Source organism: Amborella trichopoda, chromosome 11 (genome assembly GCF_054954075.1).
Source record: "Amborella trichopoda isolate Santa Cruz 75 chromosome 11, AtrichopodaSantaCruz75HAP2 v2.0, whole genome shotgun sequence".
Lineage (NCBI taxonomy): Eukaryota > Viridiplantae > Streptophyta > Magnoliopsida > Amborellales > Amborellaceae > Amborella > Amborella trichopoda.
In genome coordinates, this window is record NC_142346.1 from 24,728,101 (window position 1) to 24,738,945 (window position 10,845).

The following is a 10,845-nucleotide window of genomic DNA, read 5'->3' on the forward strand; positions in this document are numbered from 1 at the left end:
CTTAGATTTTTTAGTAGTTTACAAATTTCAAGTACAATGCTTTATGTCGTATCTATTACAAAAGTAGAAACTCATATTTAAAATTTTAATTTTACTGCTTTAAAACTTTCTTAAGGAATTGTCCCTTTTTAAGAATTTTAAGCCATAAAAATTGAGCTCATCTTCCATACTTTAGAAACAGTTTCTTATCATTCTTTCAATTGTAATAATGTCGTTGGCTTCTCTCTGGGTAACTCTCTTCTCTCATTCTCTTTTATAATTAGTATAACTATAAGCCTTTTTGTTATTAGTATGGTTGGTATGCATACATTTTGTATGCGGTTTTCACACACAAAACTTCTTAATCATATGTTGTTGACTATTACAAAGTTATTTTTTTATGTTATTGCTTATTTTCATTTAAGGTAAATAGCAAAAATAAAAAAATAAAAATAAAACATACAATTAGTTGAAATAGTGTCTCCACCTTTCCATAGAATATGCATAGCGTATTGATAGATATATATGCATAGCGTATATGCACATAGATATATATCAGAAATTCGTGATTGCTTATTTTATTATTATTACAATCCACCTAGTAACTTTGAAGCCAGACCTAAACAGCCTCAAGGTTGAAATAGACTGAAGAGTCTTCCCACATTCTTATTGAAAATTGACAATGGTCACGGGAGATTCTGCCCAAAAAATTTTGTGAGTGAATCCGAAAAAGTCTTCTCACTCTAAAGCCTGCCACTTTTGTCTATAAGCCCCCTTTAATTTTGACGAAAATGGCAGATACCCGCTCTCCCTTTGGTAACTCAGTGGGGATTTTGGGCCCTGCTTTTAGGTGAGAATATATGTTAGTTTGGGTGAGTAAGTTGGAGAGGGTCCCTATCTTTTATAGGAATTGAGCCCATAATGTAGTGCCCAAACACTTTTCTCTAACCGCTGATTTTAGGCACCAATAATTCTATTTTCACTTGCCCAACCGTAAGAAAACTTCCCCAAAAGTCCATTTCATAAATCCTTTGTTTTCACTCTCCAAAACCCTCTAGTTTGATCATAAGAAAGTAATTTAAGTAGTTGATTAATTCAGGCTTGGTTTTTCCAATACTTTTTTGTCATATGAATCAATAGAAGAATGAATTGTTGATATAACTTAGAAAGAAAAACCTATGTGACCTTTTGCCAATGAATATAATTTTTTTTTTTTTTTTAATTATGCCTTTTGCTTTGGCAAAAAGAACAGTTACAATTGGTCTTATTACATATATAAATATTTCAAAATAAAGGCAACTTAACAATAAAATAAACTCAACCGCCTGATGCCATTTATACAACTAAATACTACGCTTGAGAGTAAAAATAAATTTACATGAAATAAAAGAAGATGCTGGAGATTACCTCAACCGAGTTTACTACACCCCACACCGAGTCACTAACATCCGATGGCGTGGGTTCAACGGTCTAGCTTCAATCTCGAACTGGAAAAGCTAATTTCAATCAAACAGAGTAAGCACCCTTAAATCTCTACAAAACCCTAATTTCCCAACCTTTAGTATCTTTAGATCAAGAGAGAGTGATAGTAGGAGGCCTAGGGTTGGGAGGGTTAGAGAGAGCAAACCTTGAGGAGAGAGAGTGGGGTGTGCCCCTCTCAAAGAGGGATGAGAGAGTTGTGAGAGAGAGAAGGTGTTGAGAATAGAAGAAGGTATACCCTTATTTATAGTGCAAAGTTAGGTTTAAGGTTTCTTTACGGTTTCTCACAGTTGCTTCTTTTTTGATATTGAATATAGAACGTTGGTCAGGGTGACTTGTGAGGTGAGAGATATGAGTCATTCATTCCATAAATGGGCCATCAACATTATGAAAGGTGCATGGACCATTATCTCCCTTTCTTTAAACCATCTTCCCATATAATATTTAAATAAATTAAATATTTTAAAACATCATGCATTCCATAAAATGCATAATCCATCTCATATATACCATGAGAATATATCAAATAATATCAAGTTAATATATCCTATTTCATTTAGATAAGATATGGTCAATATTTACCATATAATAAATTGACCACATGTCATAAGATACACTTTCCATAATTCAAATTACTTAAACATAAAGCAATCAAAAAAGTATCTAAGGGGTGAGACACATGTCGGCCCCACCCACACACCACATGGTGAGCCCATGTGCACTATGGGCTCCCATGTAATTTTTATAAAAATAATAAATGCATAAAACAATTTGAAAACATTATTTGAATTTCTATAATCTTTTAAAATTAATTGTTTCATTTTTATAAGTCCAAAAATCATAAATAAAATATTAAAGACTCATAAAAATTCAAATAATAAATCTAAAATAATTTCTATAATAAAATGAACACAATTAAATTAATTTGATGGGAAATGGATCTATATGGTTTAGGAATTCAATCTGCAATAATGGGGTACTCCACTTTCAACTATGGACTGCAGACCACACTTGCTTTATCGAACGGACCCAGTGTTTCCCATGACCCACAGTCTAAGCAGGAGCTCATTAGCGGGTCACCAAAGTCTGGCCGATAAGCCAACGTGTCACAATCCCAGTTTGTGGATTATAGGTTCTCCCCTAGAGAAGAGTTAATGTCACCATGACCTGATGCGACCACAGCTTATGGTGCATAGGGGTATCTCTCGCACATGGATGTGGTTCACCCAAAGGTGGATATCTGGCTTTCCCAAATGATCTATCGATATGCATGCCATGTGATGGATCATAGATGAAGTTTTGGGCCCCGTCTCTATAGGCCTACCATCACACATAATGATCACACAGTCCCTTGACTCTCTCATCCAGGCATAAGCTCCGACCTCATCAAGTGATAACCCAAAACCCTTATCGGCTTATTCTCTAGGCCTAGGTACATTGGGTTTTCCAACTTATTGGCCTAGATAGTCAAGCACAGTCTGGTATCCGTAAACATCATTCGTTAGTATGGTCCCTGAGGGACCACACTCCCACTGAGTTTATGTTCTACTATAATAAATATTTTTCATTACATACTCATAAGGCTTTTAAAGGCCACATAAACCCAACATCACCCACTTGACCTTTGAAGGCCTTACATTCTTTCTTCATCACTTTCTCTCATCCCTATCTCTCACACATGTCTTACAAAAACATAAGGGACAACTCCCTTAGTTAGAGGGTCTACAATCATCAAATCTGTAAATATGTAGCTAATTTCAATATCTTTCAATCTCATATCATTTCTCAAGTGATAGAAGTATGGCTTTATGTACTTGGAATTCTTGTGAAATTGAGGCTCCTTAAAGACACAAATAGCCGTCATGTTGTCGTAGAAAATCCGCACTACCTCACAACATACAGGATGAAAATTAAGTTGATTAAGAAACTTTTTAATCTACATGGCCTCCTTGGCTGCTAAACAGCATGCTACATACTTGGATCTATGGTGGATAATGCCATTATATCTTGTTTCTTTGACTTCCAAGAAACCACACCCCCTTTAAGCATAAATGTATACCTAGATGTAGGCTTCGCATTATCTGAATCCGCAAGATAGCTTGCATCTGAATATCCCTCTATTGCTCTTTCAATTCCCCATTTATATGTGAGCTCGTAGTTCATGGTCCCTTTTAAATATCTGAGAATTCTTTCCAATGCTCCTCTCTTGGATTGCTTGAAAATGGCTGGCCAGACTCATGATGAATGCTAAGTCAGGCCTTGTTCCCGTCATGGCGTACATATGGGACCCAACTGCGCTCTTGTATGACACTCTCTCCATGGCTCTTATATCTATGCCTTCTATATGACACATTTTATTACTAAACTTCTTCTTTTTGTCAATTGAGCTAGACATGGGCTTACACATACTCATATCAAACTTTTCAGTATCCTGTTATAATAGGTTGCTTGGAAAATTTGAATAGTCTTCTCTCTCCTGTTTCTTATTATCTTGATGCCCAACACATATGAAGCTTCTCTAAGATCCTTCATACCAAAGTGTTGTGCAAGAAAATTTTTTTTCTCTACCACTATGGCAATTGAGCTACTAACAATTAGCATATCATCCACATATAACAATATAAAGGGCACTTCACTCCCACTAACCTTTTGATATATGCAATAATCTTCATTATTTGTAGAGAACCCTGTAAAAGCAAAGGTCTCTTAAAATTTTATGTACTACTGTCGTGATGCTTGTTTCAGGTTATAAAGAGATTTATTAAGTTTACATATCAGGTTCTCTTTCCCTTTCTCCTCAAATCTCTCAGGTTGGGTCATGTAAATTTATTCTTCTAAGTCCTCATTTAGAAATGTTGTTTTCAACTCCATTTGATGAACCTAAAAGTCAAAATGGGTTGCTATAGCTATAAAGATTCGAATGGATGAAAATTTGGCAATAGGGGAAAATTTTTCCTCATAATCTATCCCTTCTTTCTAGGTGAAACCCTTTGACACCAACCTAGCTTTGTATTTTTCTATTTTCCTTGCAGAGTTTAACTTTTTCTTGAAAATTTACTTACAACTAATGGCCTTACATTTTCGAGGTACATGTATTTATTTCCACACATGGTTTTGGTTAATGGAAGCATACTCATCTTTCATGGCTTCTACCTAGTATTCCCTTTCAGGATAAGACAAGGCTTCATGGTAGGTTTTAGGCTCAAAATTTGGATCTTCCCCAACTCTATCAAAATGTTCTCCAAGGTAGACAAATTGTTCTAGATACAATGGTGGTCTACTGACTCAGTTACTTCGTCTTGGTTCGGATAACAATTCACTATCTTTAGGGGGCTTAGGTTCAGATTAGGATTGTTTCAAAGTTTTAGGTTCAGGTTCTCGAACTACATCTTTGTTTTTCGCCTCCTCAAAGAAGTCGACTTGTTTTCTACTCACCCTTACTTCAAGGAATTCTTCCTCGAAGAAGTGAGCATCACGACTCTCAATGACAGCTCATGTTTCAAGGTTGTAGAATTGATACTCATTACCATGATCTAGGTAACTAATGAAAATGGATTTGACAGTCTTGGGTTGCAATTTGGTTCTATTTTGGCGTGGGATAAGGACATGGGCTGAGTAACCCCAAACTCTCAAATGATCAAGGGAGGGCGTACGACCTGTGAAAATTTCATGAGGAGTAAGTGAGGCAGCTTTTGTGGGAGTCCGATTAAGGATGTAATATGCCGTCAACACGATTTCTCCCCAAAAGTCTAAGGAGAGATTTGTATGCATCATCATACTCCTTACCATTTCAACTAAGGTCCTATTTCGTCTCTCAGTTATACCATTTTGTTCGGGAGTATAAGGCATGGTGTATTGATGGATAATCCCATTTTCAATGCAGAGTTCTTTGAAAAGGTCAGATGAATATTCCTCCCCTCTATTAGTTCTAAGGACTTTGATTTTTAGGTTGGTTTAATTCTCTACTTCGGCCTTATATTCTTTGAATTTTTCTAGGGCTTCTGATTTCGGTTGAATAAGGTACACATGGTCATATTGCGAGTGGTTATCTATAAAAGTGATGAAATGTATTTTTCTACTTTTGGTTGCCACATTCATAGGTCCACATATGTCATTATGAATGATTTCCAATACGTTAGTAACTCTTTTTGCCCTGGTGGTGTTTTTCCATATTAATTTTTCTTGAGCACAAGATTCGCACACTTTCGATAAATCTCCCTTGTAATTTTGAAGAATGTCTTCATTTTTCAATATTTCCATTCGTATGATATTAATGTGTTCTAACCTCATATGTCATAGGGTAGCATCTAATTCATTAGGGGATGAGACATAAGCAATGTTCTCTTTTATTCCAATAATAAATAATCCATCTACAAGTCGTCCAGTCATGATCACATTTTTCCCTTTCTTGACCACCACTTTTTCCCTAATGAAAGTGGTAATGAATCCATCCATAGACATCTTAGGAACTGAAACCAAGCACTTCCTCATATCAGAAGTATAAAGTGTTTGCTTTAGGATCATGATGCTCCCACTCTTCAATTTCATCTCAAAATCACCAACTCCAAGTACATCAGTCTTCTGATTTCATCCCATATAAATATGTTGCTACCCTGGCCCCATGGGAGTGAAAGAACGAAAACCTTCCTTAGTGTTTGTGACATGGGCTGTAGCCCTCGAGTCAAGACACCAAGAAGGTCCCTTGGAGTCAGCTAGCATTGACTCAAAGACCACACATGCCAATTCCTTGTTGGTCCCTCCAGATTTGTTGAATGGACAACTATTGGCTATGTGGCACACATTCTAACAAATAAAACAGGTTCGAATGTCTCTTTTTGCTCCATTATTTCCAAAGTATCTCTTTTTCAATTCTCTTCTCTTCCCAAAATAATTTACTCTCTTTTTTCTTAAATTTAAAAGAAGATTGAGTTTTTACCATATGCACAGCTTCCCTTGGAGCTGTTGTCAGTGCTTGCCTTGAATTTTTCCTCTCCTCTTTTGCTGTGATTGTAGTGATGAGCTCCTCCAGTTTTGGTGCCTTCTTTCTGGCCGAGATGGAAGATATGAAGGTCTCTTATGAATTAGGAAGTGAATTCATGAGATGAATCATTTTCATAGATTCATTGAGTTTCATGCACGTGTTCTCTAGCTCTCTGACTAGCGCACGAAAGACGTGCATATGATCTGCAAAGTTGGTACCTTTTGTCATTTTTTACTTATTATACCTCCTCATAGCTATAGTTTGCTTCAGGAGAAAGGGTTCATCATATTCTTTTTCAAGGCTATCAAAAATCTCACTTGTAGTATAGTTTGACTCGTACTCAAAAGCATACGAGTCAGTTATGGCACATAAAAGAATGTGATTGCATCTCAGGCTCCTCCTCTTCCAACTGGCGTACTCATCTTTAATTTCTTGAGATGAGTTGTCAGTTAAACGACGAGGTCTGTCATCATAGAGTACCTCATGTAAGTTTTTTTCATAGAGCACATATTTGATTTTTCTTTTCTAGTTAGAGAGGGTCCCATCAAACCTTTCGGTTTTCAGGATCTATGAGATGAAGGTACGTGTAGTCATATCTTTCTATTCTCAAGAAAAAACAAGAAAAGACTCTTAATGGCAATCAAGCAAAACTAGCTCTGATACCAATGAAAGAAAAACCTATGTGATCTTTTGTTGATTAATATAAATTTTTTTTTTTTTTAATCAACCCTTTTGCTTTGGTAAAAAGATCACTTACAGATGGTCTTATTACAATCAATAAATATCTCAAAATAAAGGCAACTTAACAATAAAATAAAACTCAACCACTTGATGTTATTTATACAACTAAACACTAGATGTTATTTATACAACTAAACACTACGCTTGAGAATAAAAATAAATTTTCATGAAATTAAAGAAGATGTCAGAGATTACCTCAACTGGGCTTATTACACCCCACACCGAGTCACCAACATCCGACGGCATGGGATCAGCAGTCTAGCTTCAATCTTGAACTGGGAAAGCTAATTTTGGTCAAACTGAGTAAGCTCCCTTAAATCTCTACAAAACCCTAATTTCCCAACCCTTAATATCTTTAGGTCAAGAGAGAGAGAGAGTAAGAGGCCAAGCATTGGGGTTTTCCCCCAATGGGTCTTAGGAGAGAGAGAGGGTTAGAGAGAGAAACCCTGAGGAGAGAGAGTGGGGTGTGCCCCTTTAGGAGAGATCAGAGAGAGTTATGGGAGAGAGAAGGTGTTGAAAATAGGAAAGGATACACCCCTATTTATAGTGCATAGTTAGGTATAGGGTTTTTTTAAGGTTTCTCACAGTTTGCTTTTTTTTTGAGATTGAATATGGACCGTTCATCAGGGTGACTTGTAAGGTTAGAGATCTGAGCCATCCATCCCATAGATGGGCCATCAACATTATAGAAGGTTGTAGATACCCGCTTTAAATCTGGCAAGTTCTGTGGTTTTCTTAGACCCTTAGGATCAAATTCGCTTAGTAAATCCAAAATCCATTGGTCACACAACTTACCCTGTGAGCCAGAACCATTCTACCAGCCTAGAACTCAACAGATGCCTGTTTTGACTTGGAATCTAATAAACACGTTATTTTACCAAAACAATCATTAAAAATAGTCAAAAATCTGTTTTGACCCAAATTTTCTCTGAGAGCTTCAAACGAGGTTGCCCAAGACACTCAAATTGAAAAATATCAATTTGGACAAGTTTTGATTTGGGAGACATTGGGCGTGCCACCCAGGCGACACAGAGCGTGTCACCCAAGTCATTTTGAAAATGCCCTATTTTACCAAAACAATCATTAAAAGTAGTAAACAAATTCGTTTTGACCCAAATGTTTTATGGTAGCTTCACAAGAGGCTAAGGAACACAATTGAAAATAAATTTTTTAACTTAGAGCATTTTTTATTTGTGTGACATGGGGCGTGCCGCCCAAGCGACACGACTCATGCCGCCAAGGAGACACGACTCGTGCCACCCAGCCGCTTTTTGGCCCAAACATTTTTTACATATTTTTCAGGCTTTTAGGGTTATCTTGTTAGTGGTTTGGCCAAGTGATGCTATCCGCTTCAGTCAAATCCTAATTTTAAAAACTTAAAGATTGGTTTGACCAAGGGATTTGTTGGTTACGGGATAACTCTGGCTAAACAAATCCCTCGTTCAGATGAATTCACTTTGGGTGACTTCAAAAGGATGAAAAATGAGAGGGTTGAAAGAGGGATGAGACTTTTATAAACTTCAGGCTGGAAGAGAAACCCTAAGAGAGTAGAGAGACCTTCCCTGAGAAAACCCTGACCCTCATCTTAAGTCTGAGTAAACCTATACCTAGGGTACAACAACCCTAGACCTAAACCATTTCTAGGGAAAAACCACCCTATTACTACCAAAGATTTGCTGATCGACATCTAGACCACAAGGAGAAAAAGAACGAGTTTTGATACGGGTGAGCCCTCGAAGGCTCGGGAAGCCCGGGCCATCCGGCCTGGTTCAATATTTTTTTCTCCTTCATTTCCTATTTTCTTTTAATGTATTTATTTTATTTTGATCTGGCTTTGATTCATTTTGATTGAAAATTGTGTTTTGAAATGCTGCGGATCACGCTGACTCCGCCACAGATCTGAGAGCAAATCTACTCGTTTCTAGGCAGATCTGATCTCAGATCTGAATTCGATTGTTCCCACTTTATCTACCATTGAATTTTCTTTTATTTTTTATCAGTTGAAAGTATCATATCTAAGATATCCACATTGTTAGGTAGCTCGATTCTGCGCTATAAACAGTTGGCGCCCACCGTGGGGCAAATCGAGCGTGATCCGAGCATCAAAATTTCAAAAAATCTCATAATATTTTAAAACTTTGAAGACATGTTCTAAGTACAATTTTGTGACTGTACTCAAAGTTTCAGCTCAAAATAAAATATTTAAAATACAAAAAAAATATGTTTATGTTAGACGTGCAGTTCCTTCTTGTCGCTTTATTTTATTTTATTGTCATCAAAAAATATTTCATTTTTTGTTTGTCCAAGTTTACAGTAAGCTTACTTTATTAAGATATGAAAGAAAAAATATAAAAAAAATAAAAAAAACATATTGTTTTGGGCGACACACCTGGTGTCGCCCAAACCAATAAATTTTTTATTTTGCTGAAAATTTGTAAATCTATTCTAGGACCTCTATGGAGTCTGCTCACTTGTTTTCTTTCTTATTGTATCCCTGTGCACTTGAATTTATTTCATTTGTGTGTTTCATTACACACTCTAGCACACGCCTACAGGAAATCCCAAAAAACCAAAAAACAATTTTTTCAAAAACCCTCAAAATCCTTGTTAACGGCATGAGGGGAACCCAGCTTTGAAAGTCGAGGTGGTTGGGATTTGTATAAGTTTAACTGTTAGCACCCCTCCATAATCATTTGGCTCAAAGAAACTCTGAGTATAGTAGGACCTGAAAAAATCCTATAACAGGAGGGCATGACCTCTGTGGGGACCTTTATCAGTCTAGCCGCATTTCAATAGTTAGGAACCCACTCTCAAGCCAAGCCTACCTATAATCTAGGTCAGACGTTTTCGTGTGTTGTGCTTGCTTATTTTTGTTGATTTATCTTAGATCTCAGAACGGACTAGCTTTTAGTCCGAGCTGAACCCTCTGGGTCTAGGCTTGTACCTAGCTTAGCCCAGGTCCAAACCAAGTTTCGCCTTAGTCCGAACTTAGGCCCCTTTTGGTCCAACCCGAAGGCTCTTTTTTAGTTCATCTTTGATCCAATCTAGGTCCATACCTGGCCTGATCGTTAAAACTCTATAGGTCCAAGTTCAGGCTTATACCCAGCCTAGCCCAGATCCGAACCAAGTTCACACCCAGGTTCGACCCTTGGCCCTTTTTTGGTCCGAGCTAAGAGCTCGTGCCTAAACCAACTTCGATCCAGTCCGGGTCCACATTCGGTCTGATCATCATAACCCTCTAGGTCCAAGCCTAGGCTTGCCCCCAGCTCAGGCCAAGTCCGGACCAGGTTTGCACCTAGGGCCGAACTTAGACCCACTCTTGGCTTGAGCCGAGACTCAAACTTACCTTATCTAGATCTTTCTCTAGATTCTAGTATAGGTCTAAGCTTAGAGTTACCTTTAGGGTTGGATTAGGCTTACCTTAGTTCAGAGTATAAGCCGAAACCCGTTGAGTCTAGATTCCAGGCTAATTTCAGACTAGTTGTCACTCAAGGTTTGCCCCTTGAGTCAGGTTATGTCTACCCTAGGCCGTCGAGTCTAGATCTTACCCAAGTCTGATTCTAGAACCCTGCCAAGGGCGGTCACCATGTCAGTCACCTAAGGCGATTATGATGACTGGTCCACGGCTGACTCTAAACTAAACCTTCCCAAACCTAGGGACAAGT